Source organism: Giraffa tippelskirchi, chromosome 12 (genome assembly GCF_054371585.1).
Source record: "Giraffa tippelskirchi isolate mGirTip1 chromosome 12, T2T-mGirTip1v1.2.pri, whole genome shotgun sequence".
NCBI lineage: Eukaryota > Metazoa > Chordata > Mammalia > Artiodactyla > Giraffidae > Giraffa > Giraffa tippelskirchi.
The window spans coordinates 29830068-29854890 of record NC_137286.1 but is presented as its reverse complement, the minus strand read 5'-3'; the positions used below and the strand labels follow the sequence as shown (position 1 = coordinate 29854890).

General features: G+C 35.1%; 1 long non-coding RNA gene across 1 annotated transcript in view; it reads left to right on the top strand.

Moving 5' to 3' along the window:
* LOC145530459 (uncharacterized) overlaps window positions 1-7128 on the top strand; it is a 141974-nt gene extending 134846 nt beyond the window's left edge. The window contains exon 6 of the long non-coding RNA XR_014071804.1: window positions 4051-7128. This is a non-coding gene — a long non-coding RNA (uncharacterized LOC145530459). The remainder of the gene's footprint in view (window positions 1-4050) is intronic.
* The last annotated feature ends 17695 nt before the right edge of the window (window positions 7129-24823 follow it).

Sequence of the window (24823 nt, the reverse complement as noted above, 5' to 3'; positions counted from 1 at the left end):
AGACTGTAATGCAGCTATATAGGCATATTTGGAGATGCCATGCATTAATCTGTTAAGTTATGCTTAAAAAAAGTCCTGGACAGAAGTTAGGAAAACTCACACCAGGATAAACTAAAGAATTGCATCATCCTAAGGCTTATATGGTAAAAGAGACCACATTTTTATAGGTTGAGAAAAAAGCTTCAATTTGAAGAAAGTCTGGTTGCATAGAAGATAGGAGACTTAAAAGTCGGGTATTAAAATAAGATATTTAGTCACCTGGAAAGTATGATTCTATCTTATATCAATTTACTGTAATAATCTCATGAAGCAGTTTGTTATTGGAATGTCTATTTTATTTTTTATTTCTTTGTTCACTACTTTATCAGTAATGTGTTATTAGGTGTCTTTGTGTAATAAATGCTTGTTGGGGGATATATGAAGGTTAATTACCTTTGGTTCTACCTTCAAGAATTTGCATTCCTACAAGATAGAAACAAAAATGCATATTTAATATTAAAATTCAAGATAGAAGAGTATGTAGATCACATAAGATATGAGTAAAATTATATGTGGGAGATAATATTTACAAACCATATATCTAACAAAGAATCCATTCATATCTAGAATACATATAAAGAACTCTCAAACTTGGCAGTAAAAATCAAATAGCCCATTTACAGATTGGTCAAAAGCCATGAATAGATATTTCAATGAAGAGGGTGTGGAAATAAGCTCAGAATAGATGGTCCACATCATTAGCTACTAGGGAAACACCAATTAAACAATTGTGATATTACTGCATACTTAGCAGAATGGCTAAAATAAAGCAGCAATAGCACCAAATGCTAGTGAAGATGCTGAAAAGCTAGATCATTCATACAAGATTGGTTAGACTGTAAAACAGGACAGACCCCTAGGAAGCAGCTTATCAGTTATTATACAACACTAAACATGTACTTATCACAAGGTCTAGCAATCAAACTCTTGTAGATCTACCCCAGAGAAAGAAAAATGTATGTTCATACAAAAGCTGCTGCTTCTGCTGCTGCTGCTAAGTCGCTTCAGTTGTGTCCGACTCTATGCGACCCCACAGACGGCAGCCCACCAGGCTCCTCCGTCCCTGGGATTCTCCAGGCAAGAACACTGGAGTGGGTTGCCATTTCCTTCTCCAATGCATGAAAGTGAAAAGTGAAAGTGAAGTTGCTCAGTCGTGTCTGACTCCTAGCGACCCCATGGACTGCAGCCTACCAGGCTCCTCCGTCCATGGGATTTTCCAGGCAAGAGTATTGGAGTGGGGTGCCATTGCCTTCTCTGCATACAAAAGCTAATACATAAATATTCATGCCAACTTTATTTATAATTGTTTTAAACTGGAAACAAACTAATTAAGTCTCAATCCATGAATGGTTAAACAAATGATAATAAATCCGTATCATGGAGTGATGTACTGATACATACAACAACTGGGAGTGATCTCAGAGAAATTAAACCAAGTGGGAAAAGCCAGCCTTAAAATGTTACATACAATATGTTTCTATCTATAAAATATTAATTAAATAACAAAATTATCAAGATGATTAATAGATTAGTTTTTGCCAGGTATTAGCAATAGGTAATGGGGAAAGGGTGTAAGGATATAAGGAAACCTTATGGTTGATGATGGAACAGTGCTGCATTTTGATTGTAGTGACGGTTACATAAATCTGCACATGTGATGAAGTTGTGTAGAACTTTATACTCCTCTATACAACAAACAGATGAGTGAGCATAGGACTGGTGAAACCTGAATAAGCTCTGTAGATTATACTAAACTTCTGTTTTATATTGTAATGTAGTTTTGCAGGATTTGGGGTAAAACTGGATTAAAGGAACATGGGACTTCCCTCTATAGTTTTTGGTTTTTCTAATTCCTATGAATTTCTATTTCAAAATAAAAAGATAATAAATGATATAGATATTCACAGTGAAGAAACAAGATGTAATTTCATGAAAAAAAAAAATGGAAAGGAACCTAAATAATGATAAGGGTTTGGCTTGCTTAATGGACTTCCCTGGTAGCTCAGATGGTAAAGAATCTGCCTGCAATGCAGGAGACCAGGGTTTGACCCCTGGATTGGGAAGATTCTCTGAAGAAGGGAATGGCAAACCCACTCCACTATTCTTGACTGGAGAATTCCACGGACAGAGGAGCCTGGCTTGCTTAACATTTAGAGGGCTCTGTGTTTAAGACAAAAGGACGTTATTAAAGAGTATATGTAGATGCATGTGTTCAAAGCCCAGAGGGTTGTAGGTTTGTTCTCTATATCTTTCTCTTTTTCTAATTGTCTGTCAGTTCAGTCAGTTCAGTTGCTCAGTCATGTCTGACTCTTTGCGACCCCATGGACTGTAGCACACCAGGCCTCCCTGTCCATCACCAACTCCCAGAGTTTACTCAAACTCATGTCCATCGAGTCAGTGATGCCATCCAACCTCTCATCCTCTGTCATCCCCTTCTCCTCCTGCCTTCAATCTTTCCCAGCATCAGGGTCTTTTCAAATGAGTCAGTTCTTCGCATCAGGTGGCCAAAGTATTGGAGTTTCAGCTTCAGCATCAGTCCTTCCAATGAATATTCAGGACTGATCTCCTTCAGGATGGACTGGTTGGATCTCCTTGCTGTCCAAGGGACTCTCAAGAATCTTCTCCAATACCACAATTCAAAAGCATCAATTCTTCGGTGCTCAGCTTTCTTTATAGTCCAGCTCTCACATCCATACATGACTACTAGAAAAACCATAGCTGATTGTCTGTAGGGTGAGTTAAAAAAGGGAGTGAGCTTGGGATTCTAGAAAACTGTAAACAGATGAGAGTGTTCAGGGGCATAAAGGCTACTTTGCACTGGAAATACAGTTCGTATTTGGTCTTACAGAAATAGTTTCTAGAGTTCATACTATTTGTACTTTTCAGCATGTACAAATATATATATTAGTATGATCTTCTTCAATGAAAGTATCATTGTTTCCTAAGAGAAAAGTTGAAAGTGAAATATAGAAGTCCATTTCTTTAAGCCATAAATGCTTTGTAAATGTATCACAGAGCAGTGAATACTTATTTCACTTTATATTGGGCTGTATTCTACTAGAAAGTATATTAGAATGTCTTTGTTAATGTTATTTAATTTTAAAATTAAATTTTTTATATTTTAATATTTCTTATATTTGCATATTAATTAGATTATCTTTGAAATCAGTCTGAAAAGCCATCAAAATGCATATTCTAAATGCCATTTATGTACCTTTGGTGGGGGTAGGAGAGGAATGGCACAGTTTCTGAGAAATAAAGATTAATATTCTATTCATCTTTAGATATTTTTAGATAACACACTCTACTTTTTATTATATAAAATAAAATGCTAGTAAACCGCTTTGAAGAGTGTTACACCTAACTCCACAGCTCTTAAACAGAGTTTCTCTTTATTGCAAATCAATATTGAATGTAACCGCAACTTTTTACGTACCTTTTACCTTTACTTAGGGTAATTCATCCCCTTTCCCCAAATATTAAGGTCTACTTGCCGGCATCTGCAGATCACTGAATATAATCTATATGTTACTGCCCAAAACAGCTACTCGAGGAGAAATTGTAAACATCAAAGCAAAATGTAATCCTTTTTCACAATCGAAAGCCCAAGTTGAAATAAATGAAAGCCTTTCATGGAATCAGTGCTGTCTATGAAGTATTTAGATAGAAGTCTGCTGCCAGTTCTCAGCATTCAAGCTACAGGGAAACAACTGTGGATCAGGAATATCACGTATATAGTTGTTCAAAATGTTGAGTAAATTTTACTGCCTAGTTCATGACATGTCATCATAATCTGCTTAAGTTCCTTCTCTTTACACATGATTTATTCATTTAAATGAATGAATAAATCTCTCTCTTCATTTCTCTCCCTTTGTGGACAACCATTCTGATAAATCTAGAGTTCATCCTTTGGTCTGTTTATTTTCTTATAAAATGTATATGTTGTTTTTTGATGTATTTTAGTTTAATAACATTATAAATTTTGTTCTGTGTATTGCTTTCTTTTCTTAGTGCTGTCTTATTTGCTACGAATATCAAGTCTGTTGTATCTGTACACTGTACCACAGTGTCTATCTATCGTATCTTGTATGTCCAATTCACCAAAAAAGGGATGAGGATAATACTTCTTCCCCTGCCACTGATAGGTAAGTGAACATCTTTTCCTCATGGACTGTGTCTGTCCAGGAGAACTGCTAGGTCATGCCATGTGTACATTTAATTTAACTAAGAGCTGTTGATCTCCTCTCTCAAGCGGGTGTACCAGTCTTCCATCCAACCAACCGGACTCTGGGTTCCATACCCACATAGCCCCTTGAATATTGACATTATTCAGCATTTAATTCTTTTTATTTTCTTTCAAACTTTTTATTTTGTATTGAGGTATAGCTGATTAACAAACAGTTTTGTGATAGTTTCAGGTGAACAGGAAAAGGATTCAACCATACATATACATGTATCCATTCTCCCCCAAATTCCCCTTCCATCCAGGTTGCCACATAACATTGAATAGAGTTCCATATGCTATACAGTAGGTCCTTGTTTGTAATCCATTTTCAACATAGCAGTGTATATGTATCTGTCCCAAATACCAGAACTATCCCTTCCTGCTACCCTCCTTCCCCAGCAACCATAAGCTAGTTCTCTAAGTCTGTGAGTCTGTTTCTGTTTTGTAGTTAAGTTCATTTGTATCATTTCTTTTTAGATTCCACATGTAAGGGATGTCATATATTTCTCCTTCTCTGTCTGACGTACTTCACTCAGAATGACACTCTCTAAGTCCATCCATATTGCTGTAAATGGCATTGTTTCATTCTTTTTAATGTCTGAGTAGTGTTCCATTGTATATATGTACCACATCTTATTTCTATCCCTGTGTCGATGGACATTTAGGTTGTTTCCATGTCTTCACTATTGTAAACAGTGCTGGAGTCAGCATTTAGTTCTTAACCAGTCTGGTATATAGTGACATTTAATTGTTGCTTTTTTTTATGATGTCTCCAACTCACACTTTATTTGAGAATCTCTTTATATCTTGTTCTACTTTTAGATTTCCTCTCTGTAAATCACCCATTCATAATGAAACATAATGCCTCCAGCTTTGTACTTCTTATTCAACAATGCTTTAGTGTTGGGTTTTTTTGTTATGATTCTATACACATTTTTCATATTATTTATTCTACTTCTTTGAAATGTACCATTGGAATTTTGATAGAGATTGTACTGAATTTGTAGATTGCTTTGGATAATAAGAAATTGTAATAATATTAATTGTTCCAATCCATGAACATGGAATATCTTTGTATTTATATCATCTTTAAATTCTTTCATTAATATCTTACAGTTTTAAGTATGGACATATTTCATCTCCTTGATTAAATTTACTCCTAGGTATTTTATTTTTTTAATACAATTTTGAATGGAATTAGTGTCTTTATTTATTCTTCTGCTATGTCATTATTCATATGCAAAGACAAAAGAGTTTTTTGTATTGATTTTGTGTCTTAAAACCATACTGAATTCTTTTGTTAATTCTAACAAGTTTTTTTTTTTTTATTGATTCTTTAGGGTACTCTATAAGTAATATCATATCATCTGCAAATAGTAACAGTTTTACTTCTTCCTTTCCAACTGAATGCCTTTTAATTCTCTTTTTTGCCTAATTGCTCTGATTAAGATTTCCAATACTATGTTGAACAAAAGTAGTGAAGGGGGGCCATCTTGTCTTGTTCTTGAACTAGAGGAAAGGGTTTTCACTGTTCACATTTTGAGTATGATGTTAGCTGAGGGTTTGTTATATGTGGCCTTCATTATGTTGAGGTGGGTCAGTGGTAAGAACCCACCTGCCAAAACAACAGATGCAGGATATGCATTTCAGGTTCATCTGTGAGTTGGGAAGATCTCCTGGAGGAAGAGATGACAACCCACTCCAGTATTCTTGGCTAGAAAATCCTGTGGCAGAGGAGCCCGGTGGGCTACAGCCCAGGGGGTTCCAAAAAGTAGGACAGAACTGAGCACACATGCATGCATATTCCCTCTATACCCACCTGTTGAGAGTTTTTTTTGTAAATGAATGTTGAATTTTGTCAAATGCCTTTTTTGCATCTATTGAGATGATCATATGATCGTTATACTTTGTTTTGGTAATGTATCATGCTGAGTGATTTGAAGATGTTAAACCATCCTTTAATCCTTGGTATAAACCTCATTTGATCATAGCATGTGATCTTTTGACTTTATTGTTGAATCTGGTTTGCGATATTTTGTTGAGGATTTTCACATTTATGTTCATGAGGGATACTGGCCTATACATTTCTTTTCTCATGATATCCTTGTCTGGTTTTGTTATGAAGTTAAACTGGCCTCATGAGATGACTTTATAAGAGTTCTCTCCTCTTTTATTTTTGAAGAATTTGAGAAGGATTTTTTCTTGATTATTCTTTAAATGTTTGGTAGAATTCACCAGTGAAACTGTGTTTTTCTGGACTTTTGTTTGTTGGGAGGTTTGTGGTTACTGGTTTAATCTCCTTACCAATAATCAATCTGCTAATATTTTCTCTTTCATTATGGTTCAATCTTGGTGGCTTGTATGTTTCAAGGAGTTTATTTTGTCTATGTTGTCCTGTTTGTTGGCATATAATGATTAATAGTAGTTTCTTATGATTCTTTGTGTTTCTGTGGTATCAGTAGTAACATATTCTTTCTAATTTCTGATTTTATTTATTTGAGTTATTTTTCTTTTTTTCTTGGTGAGTCTAGCTAAAGGCTTGTCATTTTTAAAGATCTTTTCAAAGAACCAGCTCTTAGTTTTAATAATCTTCTCTATTGCCTTTATTTCTCTTATTTCTGCTCTAATCTTTATTTCCTTGTTTGCATTACCTTTGATTAAACTTCTCAGTTTAACCATATCCTCTATAAAATCTGCAATAAATTGAATAAATGAATAGATTTTTTTAAAAAATCCTTGTATGGACAAAAGTTGAAAATCATCTCGCCACGCATTAAATGTTAGTATGTGAGTCTGGGGTGCCAGGAATTTTACATTCCCCCTAGAAAAGTAAAGAAGAAATAAATACAATTTTTCTTTCTTAGTACTTTTTGTGTCATAAATATCTAACATATTGTTTGCCAGGAATCAACTTTGTGCTCGAGAAATATGACTGCTTTCACCAAGAAAGTGAAACAAGTTCAGTGTACTAAATTTTCTTAAATTTAATGGAAAAAAACAGAGTAATATTTTACACTATTGCTAGAAGATATACAGGAATGAAATGTAAAACAGGTATACCTATTGTCAACTTGAAATTCAAAAATACTCATAAAAATTTTGTTCTTAATATGAATGTCTGTGTTAACAAGATTGCCAGGTACTCTTTAAACTGTGCAATTACTCCCTTTTTAAACATTGAGTATGAAGAGAAGAATGTTCATCAAGGCAAGTATGAAACTATATGCACAATTTCTCAGTCATTTTAATGGAAATTCTGTATTTAACTCCCCATGCTCTCATTAAGCACAACTCAAAAGAAGATGCTTTAATCTGTTTAATTGTTTGTGAAGTTTTATATTTTTTCTATGAAAATGACTTTTCTACTGAGTTGATTTTATTCAATCTGAAGACATGGAATATAGCCATTTTATTTTTATTTTAAGAAAATGCCTTTAAAATATATCAAAAAGAAAATACCATTATAAAATAACATTAGAATTTTGAAAATGCAATAAAATGTAATAAGCATGTGATTATCGAGTGCAAATGTGTGTGTGTGTGTGTGTGTATATATATTTATGGTTTTATATCCAAATTTAATCTTATCTATACCTCAGTATTAACATATTCATCTTATTGAAAATACAAAATAACTAATGGGAGTTCAGCAGAAGTGAAGTGAAAGTCACTCAGTGAGTCTGACTCTTTGCTACCCCATGGACTATAGAGTCCATGGAATTCTCCAGGCCAGAATACTAGAGTGGGCAGCCTTTCCCTTTCCGGGGGATCTTCCCAACCCAGGGATTGAACCCAGGTCTTCTGCATTACAGGCAGATTCTTTACCAGCTGAGCCACAAGAGAAGCCCAAGAATACTGGAATGGGTAGCCTATTCCTTCTCCAGTGGATATTCCCGAACCAGAACTCGAGCCAGGGTCTCTTGCATTGCAGGCAGATTCTTGAACAACTGAGCTATCAGGGAAGCCCCTTTGGTATAAAATAGATTTAAAATAGGAAATTATCCAGTGTAGGTTTTAACAAATTTCCCCAAAACCACAAAGGCATGAATTTTCTGATATAAAGGCCATTGATTTCCCGTACAATGGTGGGAATAAAAGAGAAAAAAAAAAAAAAAAAAACCGACACTGACCATTGGAAAGCAGAATGATAGCTTCTTCTAAAGTTAAACAGTCCTCCTCTCCTAAGTATTTATCTAAGAGAATGGGAAATACACCTCTACACAAAGATGTGTATATAATGTTTGTACACGCTCTGTCACTCAGTCTGTCTGACTTTTTGTGACACTATGGACTGTAGCCCATCAGGCTATTCTGTCCATGAAATTTTTTAGGCAAGAATACTGGAGTGGGTTGCCATTTCCTCTTTCAGGGAATCTTCCAGACCCAGGGTTAGAACCCACATCTCCTGTGTCTCCTCCATTGACATGTGGATTCTTTACCACTGAGCCACCTGGGAAACCCATCGTGTCAACTCTTTTAAAATGGAATATAAGTTCAAAATGTAGAAAACTACCCAAATGCACATCAAGTTGTGAATGTATAAGGAAACTTGGTATATGAATATAATAAAATACTGCTCAGTATGAGCAAGGAAAGAAAAACCAACTGATAAAAAACACAAACTTGGACAAATCTCAAAAGCAAGATGCCAAGTTAAATAAGCCAGACACAAAAGACTGTGTACTTACATGAAATTCTAGTAAAGTCAAGACAATGGTAACAATGAAGTGATTATTGTGAGAGTAGTTACATGGTTTTATATAATTCCAAAATCTTATAAATTATGCTCTTAAAATTGGAGAATTTTATTGAATATCTAACTCTAAATTGAGAAATTTACCTCAAAGAAGTGACTATGTCCCAGTGCATATTATTGTGCACTTTTGAAACTCTTGGGACAAAGAGAAAACACTAAAGAGATTCTAGGAAGGAATATAAAAATAAATAAGAAACATGCAAAGTATTGGTTAAACTGAAATTTAGAATTATATGCAGTGATAGGATTCCTACATCGAATTTTATAACTATAAAATTTAACCATAAAAGAGTAAAATTGTTTCCTACTTGCAAAGAACAAAGCCAAACAACAACAAACCGGTCTCCTATGAACCTTTTTCAAAAAGATTCTGACTGATATGCTGCAATAAAATGAGTATATCAAGAAAGTACTCAAATAGGCAACTCAGGAAAGAAGGGATCAAATATTTGGAGATAGAAGATGGATTTCCCAAGATTATGGCTAAGAAATTGCAGTCTTTAGTGTTGGGTAACAGGCCTAGCGGAGAAGGCAATGGCACCCCACTCCAGTACTCTTGCCTGGAAAATCCCATGGACGGAGGAGCCTGGTAGGCTGCAGTCCATGGGGTCGCTAAGAGTCAGACATGACTGAGCGACTTCACTTTCACTTTTCCTGTTCATGCACTGGAGAAGGAAATGGCAACCCACTGCAGTATTCTTGCCTGGAGAATCCCAGGGATGGCGGAGCCTGGTGGGCTGCCGTCTATGGGGTCGCACAGAGTCGGACACGACTGAAGCGACTTAGCAGCAGTAGCAGCAACAGGCCTAGAGAGTAGCAAATTCCAACTGGAGTAGGAGCAACTTGGCTTCTGACAAAATATTAATCAGAATTTGTTCAGTGAAGCAGAAAACATTCTGTGTAATCCAAGTAAGAAGAGTTTGAATAGGTGGAGTTGGAGGCTAACAATTCTGTTTGGAAAAATTGAGGAATCATGGTCAGGGATGACAGCACTTAAGATTTCAGACCAAGACACCAAAACAGATAGTTCTAAAACACTTTTATTGCAACAATATCTACTATTTAGAGTTATTTAGAGTTCTCTTTGCCAATTCTTCATTAACCCAGTTATAAGTATTAATTTTTCATATTACTTTCCCAAGTCACATGCTTAAATTATTTTGTGGTTTCCCTATCTCTTTCTTAGACCCTAACTGAAATATTCATTAAGATTAGCCTCTTAAAATATTATAAATGTATAATATGAAATGTCATTTTGAATAAAAAATATATTAAACTCAAATATTGCAGTGTTTTTCTGAAATCCATATGTTTAAGCAAGGGCAATATGAGTTTTAAAATAATATTCTTAATTGTATTTTAAAGACATTTTAGAAGAATGATGTGATAATATAATACATTAACATAATATTGGCTTATTATAGTGCTGATCCAAGTTGCATAATGAGACATAAATATGTACTAATTCCTTTACTTAGAACAATGGGAAATCATCATCATCATCATCCACAAAGTCTTTTATCACAAAATATTGACTGATATAATGAAAGATATTATTAATGTGATGCTATGTAAGATTTACCTTTCAGTGTATGAACAGTTTGAAAATCATAATTAGTACATAGTCAAGCTCTATTTGAAGTTATTTTGTTGCAACAAAATTTTCTATTACACTCTTTATTTTATTTTGTAACTTTTACTGTTTAAAGATAATAAGCTTGATCATCTTCCTTGGTGTATTCAAGGACTCCTCCAGTTGATTGAATTAGTTAATTGTTTTTCTTCCTGTATTTGGCAATTTAAATGTTTGTCTCACCTTCACAAGTTCTTACGTTTCTTAAAAGGAGAAGAAAAATTAGAAGAGAATAAAAATAAATACTGCCAACTTCAAAATTTTATTGGTTTATGCATGTATGTCTTTACAAAGTTTTATAATTAGTAACATCCTTGTAAAAATCTAAAAATAAAATGTGACAGCTTATAAATAATCAATACACTAATTAAAATAAGTAAAATTGAATATTACTATAATACATTTTAAAATTCCTAAGCAGTGGCCACAGGACTGGAAGAGGTCAGTCTTCGTTCCAATCCCAAAGAAAGGCAATGCCAAAGAATGCTCAAACTTCCACACAATTGCACTCATCTCACATGCTGGTAAAGTAATGCTCAAAATTCTCCAAGCCAGGCTTCAGCAATACGTGAACCGTGAATTTCCAGATGTTCAAGCTGGTTTTAGAAAAGGCAGAGGAACCAGAGATCAAATTGCCAATATCCGCTGGATCATCAAAAAAGCAAGAGAGTTCCAGAAAAACATCTATTTCTGCTTTATTGACTATGCCAAAGCCTTTGACTGTGTGGATCACAATAAACTGTGGAAAATTCTGAAAGAGATGGGAATACCAGATCGTCTGACCTGTCTCTTGAGAAACCTGTATGCAGGTCAGGAAGCAACAGTTAGAACTGGACATGGAACAACAGACTGGTTCCAAATAGGAAAAGGAGTACGTCAAGGCTGTATATTGTCACCCTGCTTATTTAACTTCTATGCAGAGTACATCATGAGAAACGCTGGGCTGGAAGAAACACAAGCTGGAATCAAGATTGCCAGGAGAAATATCAATAACCTCAGATATGCAGATGACACACCCCTTATGGCAGAAAGTGAAGAAGAACTAAAGAGCCTCTTGATGAAGGTGAAAGAGGAGAGTGAAAAAGTTGGCTTAAAGCTCAACGTTCAGAAAACTAAGATCATGGCATCTGGTCTCATCACTTCATGGGAAATAGATGGGGAAACAGTGGAAACAGTGTCAGACTTTATTTTGGGGGGCTCCAAAATCACTGCTGATGGTGACTGAAGCCATGAAATTAAAAGACGCTTACTCCTTGGAAGGAAGGTTATGGCGAACCTAGATAGCATATTTAAAAGCAGAGACATTACTTTGCCAACAAAAGTCCGTCTAGTCAAGGCTTTGGTTTTTCCAGTGGTCATGTATGGATGTGAGAGTTGGACGGTGAAGAAAGCTGAGCGCCGCAGAATTGATGCTTTTGAACTGTGGTGTTGGAGAAGACTCTTGAGAGTCCCTTGGACTGCAAGGAGATCCAATCAATCCATCCTAAAAGAGATCAATCCTGGGTGTTCATTGGAAGGTCTGATGTTGAAGCTGAAACTCCAATACTTTGGGCACCTCATGCGAAGGGTTGACTCATTGGAAAAGACCCTAATGCTGGGTAGGATTAGGGGCGGGAGAAGAAAGGGATGACAGAGGATGAGATGGTTGGATGGCATCACCGACTCGATGGACATGGGTTTGGGTAGACTCCGGGAGTTGGTGATGGACAGAGAGGCCTGGCATGCTGCAATTCATGGGGTCGCAAAGAGTCGGACACGACTGAGCGACTGAACTGAACTGAAGCAATGAAAATTTCTAGTGTAACTTTTGTGCGTATATATTAATGTTATTTGGAACAGATAGTGTTGTCCTAGTTCATAAAATGTATTTTTATCTGATTTATTTTTTAAAGCAATATTTATTAAAATTAAGTTGATCAATTAAAACTTTGGAAGCTCTATGTAAATAATTTTGCTATAAAAGGAAATAATAGTGGTTTACATACATGTACTAAAGCAGATTTTTAGACATGGAAAAGTAAGCAGCTAAAACCACCTAATACTACAATTGATTAAATAGGTCAAAAAATGTAAATGGTTTATTCAACTAAATATCAATTAATGGCAAGAAAACACCATAATTTATTTTTTTATTCCAGTGTTCATTCCTTTATGTCAGAATTATCATATACACATTTGTCTATCGAATACATTTGTTATGGACTAAATTTTGTCTCCCTGTAAAGCTGAAGTTTGTCTCCCAGTAATACTGACATTCTAATCCCCAATAGCTCAGAATGTGGCTGTACTTATTTGCAGATAAGGCCTTTAAAGACATAATTAAGGTAAAATGATATCATGTGGGTGGGCCTTAATCCAATATGACTAGTGTCCTACTAAGAAAAGGATATTAGAGCATGTGAGAAAACAGCAAGGTTAAAAAGGAGAGCTAAATGGGAATTTTACAAATATATAATTACATTGCTAAAATAAAAAGGTCATTGGATAAAAAGGGCAGTTGATGGGCTGAGTGATAGAATGAAGTAGTATGAAAAATGGATCACAGCCTGGAAAGAGAACAATAAAAATTATACAGGCATTGTGAAACTCCAGCAAAATATCTAAATTTTGTGCTTTTGGAGTTCTAGGAGAACAAGAGAAAGACTGGGGCAGAAAAATTACTTGAAGTAAAAATAGGGGGAAACTTCCCAAATTTTGCAAGAGACAAAAACACATAGATTTTAAAAGTATAATAAAGCACTAAACCTAATGGCATTAATGCCGCTAACATATATCATTTTTAAAATTTATGTAATAGCATCATAAGTGACATAGAGAAAAAATCAGAATGAGAGAAATTGTTCTTTAGAAATAACAGAGGCCAGAAAGAATGGGTGCAGGTTTTTTCAGGTATTGGAAGAAAAGAATTATCAATTCAAAATTCTATAGCCAGTGCAAATATACTTCTGGAATGAAAAGGAAATCAAGACATTCTCACATAATTGGAAACTAAGAGAATATGTCACTAGCAGACCTTCTAAAAGAGTGGATTAGGAAATTTCTCTGAAAAAAAATGATGCAGAAAATGAAGGAAACATGTTCTATCAGGAAGAGAAGTGTAAGTAAAAATTTCAGTAAATAAAATATGCCTTTCTTCTCATGAGTTGTTTAAATTATTTTTGACATTAAGTTAAAAATTATGATACTGACTGATTTTATTCTACATGTATGTAGAAGAAATATTTTTAAAATTATACTAGAGTAAGTATACAAGAGTAACGATGTAAACAAACTTTTTTTTTTTTTAATATTTGCCTGAACTAGTAAAAGGCTACATCAGTAGATTGTGGTAATTTATATACATATGATGCAATACCTAGAGTAACCACAAGAGTCTATACAAAGAAGGATGTAAATATATGAAGAAGTAGATAAATAGAAATTGAAACATAGAATAAGTATTAAAATAATACCATGAAATCAGGGGAAAAAAACAAATATAAAAGAATAGAAAATGATAAAATGACAGACTTAAGACCAAATTCATCAACAATTGCAGTATATGTAAGTTTCCCAAATAAAAGACAGATTGGCAGAGTGAATTAAAAAATGTGACCCAATTATTTGCTGTCAACAAAAAACTTATTTCAAGTATAATATATGCTTTAGAAAGATTGAAAGTAAAAGGATGGATAAAAGGTATAATGAAAATTTGAATCAAAGGAAAATAATAGTGGCTATAATAGGTTAAGTAAATTTCAGAGAAAGAAATTTTTAAAAAGCGAATTATCAGCAACAGAGAAGAACACTGTATATAATAAAAGAACCAATCTACCAAGAAGACAGAGATATTCTAAAAGTGAGATTTGCCAGATACCAGAGCTGCTATATGTTAAGCAAAAATTGATCAAACTGAAAGGAGCAATAAATCCACAACTAGAGTTAGAGAATTCAACACTCTGAACAATTTATAGATTAAACAGAATATCAGCAAGTATATGTAAAAACTTAACAACATCATGCAACAGGATATAGTAACAATTTCCAGAACATGCTACCCAATAACAGGAGAATACAAATTAATTTCAAGTTCTCAGAGAATCTATCCAAAAATAGATGGGAACCTGAAACACTTTTTTTAATTCCTCAAAAATGAAAAGCATAGAAATCATAGAGTATATTCTTCAGTCACAATAGGCTAGAAATCAAGAAAGGAATGATAATAGGAAAATTTCCAAATATTTAGAATACACATGTAAATAATCTATGAATTAAACGAGTATCAAGTAAAAGTTTAGAAATACATTTACATGAATGAAAGTGCCAAATTTTGTGGCACATAGCCAAATCATTGCTGAGAAGAAAATGTATAGCAGTAAGTACAGACATTAGGAAAAATGAAAAATCTCAAATAAAGCATCTGCACTCCCACTTCAAGAATATATCAACAGATAGAAGTGAAACAAACCCAGAAAACAGAAGGAAGAAAATAATAAATGTATCAATTAAATAGATAATAGAAAAATAAGCAACAGTCAGTGAAACAAAGACTGTATTTTTTGAAAAGGTCAATAAATTTCACCAATATCTTGCAATATCTGTGTGGATAACAGCAAACTGTGGAAAACTCTTAAAGCGATAGGAATACCAGACCACCTGACCTGCCTCTTGAGAAACCTGTACGCAGGTCAGGAAGCAACAGTTAGAAATGGACACGGAACAACAGACTGGTTCCAGATAGGAAAAGGAGTAAGTCAAGGCTGTATATTGTCACCCTGCTTATTTAACTTATATGCTGGGTACATCATGAGAAAAGCTGGGCTGGATGAAGCACAAGCTGGAATCAAGATTGCTGGGAGAAATATCAATAACCTCAGACATGCAGATGACACCACCCTTATGGCAGAAAGTGAAGAAGAGCTAAAGAGCCTCTTGCTGAAAGTGAAAGAGGAGAGTGAAAAGGTTGGCTTAAAGCTCAACATTCAGAAAACTAAGATGATGGCATCTGGTCCCATCACTTCTTGGCAAATAGATGGAAACAGTGAAAGACTTTATTTTTTGGGGCTCCAAAATCACTGCAGATGGAGACTGCAGCCATGAAATTAAAAGACGCTTGCTCCTTCGAAGAAAAGTTATGACCAACCTAGACAGCATATTAAAAAGCAGAGACGTTACTTTGCCCACAAAGGTCTGTCTAGTCAAAGCTATGGTTTTTCCAGTAGTCATGTATGGATGTGAGAGTTGGACTGTAAAGAAGGCTGAGTGCCAAAGAATTGATGCTTTTGAATTGTGGTGTTAGAGAAGATTCTTGAGAGTCCTTTGGTCTGCAAGGAGATCCAGCCAGTCCATCCTAAAAAAAATCAGTCCTGAATATTCATTGGAAGGGCTGATGTTGAAGCTGAAACTCCAGTATTTTGGCCACCTGATGCAAAGAACTGACTCATTTGAAAAGACCCTGATGCTGGAAAAGATTGAAGGTGGGAGAAGGGGACAACAGAGGATGAGATGGTGGATGGCATCACTGACTTGATGGACATGAATTTGAGAATACTCCGGGAGTTGGTGATGGACAGGGAGGCCTGGCGTGCTGCAGTCCATGGGGTTACAAAGAGTCAGACACAACTGAGCTAATGAACTGAAGTGAACTGAATATCTTGTAAAACTTTAAAGAAGGAAGAATCATCAATATAAAAAACAGGATATCAGTACAGATGCTGCAGACATGAAAAGGCTGAATAAGAAGTACTGTGAATGCTTAAACACATACATTTAACAACTTAGACAAAATGGACTTGTTATTTGAAAAAAAAAAAAAACTACCACAAATCATCTAAAGTAAAATAGATAATTTGATAGCCATATAGCTATAAAAGCAATAGATTTGAAATTTAAAACTTTCTGAAAAATAAATCTGCAGGTAAGATGGTTTCTGTAAAGAATTTTAAAAGTTTAAGAAACTTTTAAAAAACTAATATAAGTTCTACACACACTTTCAGACTTTTCATGATGAGGAAACACCTCTGAACTGATTTTTTGAAGGTGTTTTTTGAAGAGCGTTATCCTAACAACTGATATCACACAAAGAATGTTCCATTGAGTCCCTACAGAGTAATATCACTTATGAATATAGACACTGAAATGTTTAACAAAATATTAATAAATACAATTCAGCAACAGGTGACAGTTTTACATCATGACTCACAGGGTTTATTCTAGAGAAGCATGGCTGGTTCAATATTCAAAAATTATTTCATATCATCTACCTTATAAATAGGCTAAAAATATCACATGGCTATATATCAACCTATGCAGAAAAATCATGTGAAAAGTTTCAGTACCCATCTGATCAAAAACTCTCAGGACAACAGGAATAGAAGGAAATTCCCTCAACTTGATAAAGAGTTTCTACCCAATAAAATTCTACAGTTAACATTGTATTTAATGGTGAAAGACTAATAGTCCAATAATTGCCACAAAACCAGGAAAAAAACTAAAGTTGACCAGAGATATGGGAGCCACTGAAGCTGCACAGTTTTGAAGTCCCTTTTACCTCCTTGTTATAAAAACACTGTAAGTCACCCCATGCATTTTAAAACTAAGGGGGTGAGGCAGGATTTTGAGACACTAAACACTTCACCTATAAAGCCTCTGTAGTGACATCCAAAAAAGATCAGTCATTTGAATTAGTTGTGGTAGTGAGTTGTGTTCATATCCTTTTTCTGCTGTAACAACTCACCAAAAACTTAGTGGTTGAAAAAAACATGATTCATTACCCTACATTTCTGAAGGTCAGAAATCCAAGAGTCTTACTAGGCTAAAATCCAGGTGTTGGTGGAGCTGTATTGTTCCTAAAGATTTCAGGGGAGAATTTGTTTTTACCTTTTCCAACCTCTAGAAGTCACCTTGCATTGCTGGCTCATGGCCCCTTTCCCATTTTCAAAGCCAACAGTGTAACATTTTCAAATCTCTCTCTGACTCAGCCTTCTGGCCTTCTCTTATAAGGACCCTTGTGATTATTTTGGGCCCACTGGATAATCCAGGCTGTTTTTTCAGTGGCATGGTGTTTAATTTAATCACATGGAAAGTTCCCTTTGCTATGTGAAGTAACATAGTCACAGGTTATGGAAATTGAGACATCTTTGAGGGAAGGACATTATAGTTACAGTGCCTACACCAAAAGTTGAAGTTGGAGTAAATCAAATATATACAGAAAATAGAATTTATCACATGCACCAAACTTGAGCATTCAGTTCAATTCAGTCGCTCAGTCGTCTCTGACTCTTTGCGAACCCATGAACTGCAGCATGCTAGGCCTCCCTGTCCATCACCAACTCCCGGAGTTTACCCAAACTCATGACTTTAGCATTATTGCTTGCTTATTTTCCCTCTAATCAAAAAGGAGACATATCTTTTAGAATAGAGAAACTATGTTATTTCTCAGCGAATACGAAAATGCATATTTTCTCATTCCATCGTTAAGTATATTAAAACCCGAACAAACAATAAAAATATCTCATAATATCCTTTACATTTGCACAATATCCCTGGCTTATACAATGTCACTATAATGTAAAAATAACACACACATACCATGAGAACAAAGGTTGGTCTAGATGGAGTTTAGGGTTGAAATTATGTTTCAGACAAATTCACTAAACATTACAAGTTTATGGAATAATGAGGTGGACAGTAATAATGAGGTCAACAGTATTCATCAGATTCATTCATTCTATAAATATATGTGGTATATGTTAGGAACCTACTTTGCTGAAAATTGAATAAGTGATAAAGGGGGACATAATGAATAAAACGCACTTGATATTACAGTGTAGTTAAATCAACAAGAAATCTCAATAATATATCACCAGGTAACAATAGATCAGTGCAACAAGGGAAGTTAAAATTTTCTATCAAAGGAGAAATTACTTTGTGGGAGCAATAATTGTCAAAATTATTTAAGAAGTTGACATATATAATGATTCTGTGATCACTACAAGGGATGAGTTAGAGATTTGCTTAAATCTCAGACTCCCTTCACATTTTCTGATAGTTATATGTGCACAGTGTTGTAAAATAGACATCATGGATAAAGTTTTCTCCTAGCATTGTTTGCTAAAGTTTCTTGGAAAAATACTGTGCAATTAATTTTTTTCTGTTTTGAATAAAACAAACTTCTTATTTATGGGTAGCGATTTAACAGCCAGATACTTTGTAGAAACACAGTTATTGTTACATTGATTTAAAATAGAGAACTCAAGGTTAATATAAGTTTTTGGTCTGCTGTTTAAAATAGCTTCTCTATAGATAAGCTTAGGAGTCATTACTTCAGCAATTACTCTTAATTGTCTACTCAATATCTATTGTTCTCTTTTTTTCTCACTGAAAAGATTCCAGTTGAAGTAGTGAGATGTACAGATCAAAATACATATTTTTTAACTTTCTCCAGCAGCAAAGTTTGATCATGTGATAGTGTTGTAGGTAACAATATGCAAATGGAATTCTAGAAGAAGCTTCAGAAAGAGTTTTAGTGCCTCCTTGATAAAGAGTTTCAAAAATTTCTCCTGTTTTCCTTCTTCTGCCTACTTGGGATACAGGTTGCTACCTAAAGGAACATCTTTTGATTATGAGAATACAGTAAGCCTTTGTTAGGTTTAAGCCACTGACATTTAACTTTTTGTTATTTGCAGCAAATGTATTCTTAATACAATAACGTATTGTTGTATTTTAAGTTGTTAACTTCTTTGCACATTAAAAATAAAATCTAGTGCCGGTGTACTGAATTTCTGAACTAGTAGTTCAGCAGTCCTGTTGAATGGAATATATAACCTCAAGCTGTTTTTTTCTATTAAATCTCCTTATTTAAATGTATTGAATTTTTTGAACTGCTGCCCTGGTGTCATTTAGGCATCTTGTTTTTAACTGGAGATAACAGTCTATCTAGATAATCTTCTGGTGGTGCAGGAAAATTTGTGGCATAGTCCCAGGGTGATGTGTGTTGTGAACTTGGTTCAACACATTGTATCTGAATCCCAACTTTATAAGCATATTTTAATAATAATAATATGATTCAAGCAGAGAAAATCTTGATTTAAAAACTTTATATAAATTTTAGACACAACTATAAAGACATAGACTCAATGCTAAAAACACCCTAAAAAACATAGCAGAAGATGTAGTTCATTTCAGAAAGCTAACTATATAAAATAAAGAAATCTGAGAAACAATATTAAAGACTTCATAGCTACTATTTATAAAAAATATGTATTAAACATGTTTTTCATCTTTGAGGCTCTCACAGGGGAAAAAAAAAGGAAGAGAACCAACAATGAGGAAATGGCCTCAGGTTTTAGATATCAAATCTGAAAATTTCAGTGGCCTGTTTACTGATTACAGAAGAATATAAGAGAAATGAGAGATGACACTGAGATAAAAAGAAAAAAGGCATTAAGGTATTAACTAATGAAAAGGAATCAGCAACTCTCTCAATTATCAGTTTATTTACATAATTATTGCTTCTCTTGTTCACAAGACTCTATTCATTACACGGGCAGGGGTCTAGTCTGTCTCACTCATCATAGTACCCAAGCATCAAGCCCAGTGTTGATCTGTGTCTGAAACAATGTGTGCTCAATAACTGAGGGATGTATGGGGGATAAAGAGCAAATGGGAACAGGATAGGTTTGTCAACTGGCATGGAAATTCCCTGTAGGCAGTCATAGAAGAGCTAAAGCTTCTTCCTAAACCGTTTAACTTACCCTTTTGAATTGACCTAGGCACCAGTAGTCATGTATGGATGTGGGGGTTGAACTATAAAGAAAGCTGAGCACCAAAGAATTGATGCTTTTGAACTGTGGTGTTGGAGAAGACTTTTGAGAGTCCCTTGGACTGCAAGGAGATCCAACCAGTCCACCCTAAAGGAAATCAGTCCTGAATATTCATTTGAAAGACTGATGCTGAAGCTGAAACTCCAATACTTTGCCCACCTGATGCGGAGAACAGACTCATTGGAAAATACCCTGATGCTGGGAAAGATTGAAGGCAGGAGGAGAAGGAGACATCAGAGGATGAGATGGTTGGATGGCATCACTGACGTGATGGACGTGAGTTTGAGTAGGCTGTGGGAGTTGGTGATGGACAGGGATGCCTGGTGCGCTGCAGTCCATGGGGTCACAAAGAGTTGGACATAACTGAGCTGAACTGAAGGCACCAGGGAAAATGATGGACCGATAGACCTTTGTTTCTTATTTTTTCTTGTTTACAGAGGGCATGGTCTCTGTTCTTGTGTTTTATTCATGCCAAAGAATAACAATGGATAAAGTTTTATTTAATGATTTAAAATTGTATTCTTTTATAATTTAAAATCATCTTAAACTCTATAACCTTACATAGTGCATTCAGATTGCAAGCACTTTTAAATTCTAAATTTTATACTGAAACGCTCCCAACAAGAGTGCCAGTGATAGGTGATCGATACATATATATGAATACAATCCTTTCAGTTACTTGAAATTAAAGTTCTTTCACAAGCAGAGTGTTCCTCCCTGTCTATTTAAGGTTGACAATGACATTTGTCTTTACTCATGTGGAGATGCCTGATAACTCACTTCTATCACACACTCTACAGTCATGAAGTTTTAACACAAGAGCTGAAATCCATCTTAAATTCTTTATCACTTCCTGCTGAAGAGAGAATAGGGAGAAATGCTGCTTGAAGAGAATAAGAAAAAGTGGAGAATAGTATTAATTCTCAACATAAATTAGTTTTGGATAATTTTTCTGTATTAAAATATGAAAAAGCCTTCCAGTTACAATGAGAAAATCGGCAATCTATGGTTATAAGCCTATGGTTTTTTTCTAGTGTATGCCAGATGCACACATACATACACACACACACACACACACACACGCATACACATGCACACATGCATGCATTACAAGGCAGCATGCCTTCTGGTTAGAGACTGGTTACTGAGGCCAGAGGTGTTTTGGATTTGAATCTGAGCACTATTGTTTATTCACCATCTAACCTTGTTTATGAAACAGCTTGTCTATGCAAGTTGTCTCAGCTTTAACTTTTAATAAAAATATGTATAGAACTAAAATGTATTAAAGAGATTAAAACACCGATGTAGAAAACACCAAGGGCGGGGGGAGGAGAGATGAGATGAATTGGGAGATTGGGATTGACATATATACACTACTATGTATAAAACAGGTAACTAATGATAACCTACTGGATAGCACAGGGAACTCTACTCAGTGATCTGTAGTGAGTTAAATGGGAAGGAAATCCAAAAAAGAGGGGATATATATATATACACACATATACCTGGAGCTGGTTCATGTTGCTGTACAGTAGAAACTAACACAATATTATAAAGCAGCTATGCTCCAATAAAAATTTTTAAAAATAAAGAGATTAAAGTAATATATATATTTATAAAGTCTAGACAACTTTCTGGCATAGAGTAGTGACTAAATAAATGTTTGCTAATATCACGTGAGCTTGTGTTTTGTGTGTTTGCATACATATATGTAATATAATTACATATTATATAACTTTAATTTGAAAAAATTAAGTGAAAGCCATGGGTTGAATTTCACTGAGGTTAAAAATGTAACCATTCCTTCATTGTCTTTAATGATACACTTCAGCTTCTCTTTATGAATCTTACTGTCAATATCTGAAAGTGCACAAATACCCATATATCATAAGCAAGTAAAATACTGAGGTAAAAGATCGATTTAGCGACCAAGAGGAACTACTTCAGGCTCTATATGCTTTATAACTAGAGTGGCCATATCATCCCAACTGGGCAGTTTAAGAGTAAAATGTATGTGATTTTATTAATCACTGAGGCAAACCAAGAAGGGGCTTCCCTGTGGCTCAGCTGATAAAGAATCAGCTGGTGGGAGACCTCAATTCTGTCCCTGGGTTGGGAAGATCACCTGGAGAAGTGAAAGGCAACCCACTCCAGTATTCTGGCCTGGAGAGTTCCATGGACTCTATAGTCCATGGGGTTGCAAAGAGTCGGACACAATTGAGCGACTTTCACTTTCAAACCAGAAAGAAGTTGAGTCACTGTACTTCAAACCCTGGAAAATACAATGGATGAGAAGTATACATCTGATGCATTCCAAGGACAAAGGCTTTAAAAAAAAAAAAAAAACGTGGTACCAACTTTTCTTGTGAAATGATGTCATCTATTTACAGGATGGATATAGCTCAGGTTGAATTTGTAACTCTGGTCGAAATGTCACTTTTTTACTTTCAGGTTTTTTTTTTTTATTATTATATATAATGCTTTTTGTCTCACAGTTAAAAACAATTGTTGTTAACTTCCAAATGGTCTAAGGTACAGCTGCCAGGATTTAGTGTGGATCACATTGTTTGAGGCGTTTGTTCAGCTGTCTGTTGAGTCCCCTGAAACTAATGCTCAGTCTATATTAATGTCTCAGTCCCGGGAAACCTCAGTCTGTTCTCTCCTATAATTAATCTTTCAGGTACTGCCTTGACATTATTGGTTCACCAACAGAGCAGAACTGCCTCAGCCATCAATAATAATTCACTGCATTAGGATGAGGCCTATGTACGGGGCCACCGAGGTAGCCAGGTCTGCACAATCTCCTGCATTCCTCTCCAGTTAACCAGGAGGCTCTGCGATTGAAACTAGTTGTTGTGGTGGCTCAATAATTTGTAATGGAGGGGTTTGGGTGTTACTAATTGTTTTGCTTTATGCTTTTCTCCGAATGTAGCCACTGCTTGGCACAATGGGAGTGATTGTCTGTTTACTGAATCTTAATATGGAGGCTGTTACAAATTGTCTTTCACAGATGGTGGGAGCTTTTCAGATCGAGAGAGGCAGGGAATTTATTACTCAATATTTCTGTATTACTGATTGGGACGTGAGGAGAATAGACAATCTGTTCTACTGCAGGCTTTGCCGCGTGGCTTTTTCCCTCTGCAAAATTATGGCAGGCTCTAGACGTTTCTCTCATTTTGTATAGATAGCAGCTGTGTAATTTCAAGCAGAATGTTTGCTTTGATCCCCTTTCCTTTAATTGAAATCCACAATTATGAGATTTGTTTCTTTTATGTGTGTGAGTTTATTGGTTTAATCTGCAAAATGTGCTGTCTTGCTGTCTTACACAGTTAAAGGCTACAGCACAGTTGGGACTGAAATGACAAACATTGGAAGGAGGGGCTTTCGTTTTGTCTTTTTTTGGCTGTGGAAATAAACCAATAGATATTCCTCCCCTCCGAAAGCAGGCTGTGTGACAACTGAATAAACTGGCATTCTGTAGCATTTCCAGCTATGCCTTTGATATGTGTGTGTGTGTGTGTGTTGTGTATGTATATATATACACCAGATTATATATATGATTATTTACTTTCTAAAAATGCAAATGGTGTGTGTGTGTTTAGAATGGAAGTGTGGCCTATTGACATAGGAGCTTCTTTGATTATAGTAACTAGTATCATCTACATAAATTCAGGTTTTTCAGAACATTATAGGGGAAGAGAATGAAAGAATTGTTAAGTAAATAGATAGAAGAAACAGGATTGCTTGATCTCTGCGATGGTTTCACAACAAATAGTTTCATACACGTCAATATGTTCTACCAGGTTAAGGAGCCACGGTTTTCCTAAATGGTAACTCTTCAGACTTTTGGAATTGTTGCTGATTAAAATAGAATAAAGAAAAGATCAAAGAGAGAAGAATGAGATTTTTATTGTCAAGTTTACATTCTTCCACTCATAATCTGTCATAGATCATAACTATGTATTTTTTAATAACTATGTTGGCTAGTATTTTATGAGTTCTTTTTTTCTGTCACAGTACAATGAACTTTAGTTTGGAGTTCTGGGCTGTGTCTCTTATATAAAGGAAATCCTGTATTAACTGGTATTAGGCCAATTAGCTTGTATTAATAACTGAATTAAACTTGCTACGTGGCACCCTCATTTCACCCCAACTAACTGAACTGGTTTAACAGTTTTGATATTATTTGGGCATTTCTCTGAAATGGTCATAAATGGTTAACTCATTTCACTTTATAAAACAAGGGATGCTTCACACAATCCTCCATGCTTGTTTTTTTTTTGGGGGGGGATGTGGGGAACATAACACGTTATTGTATGGATAATTTAAAATACTTTAGAACTTCAGATTGTAAACTGAGTATGTCT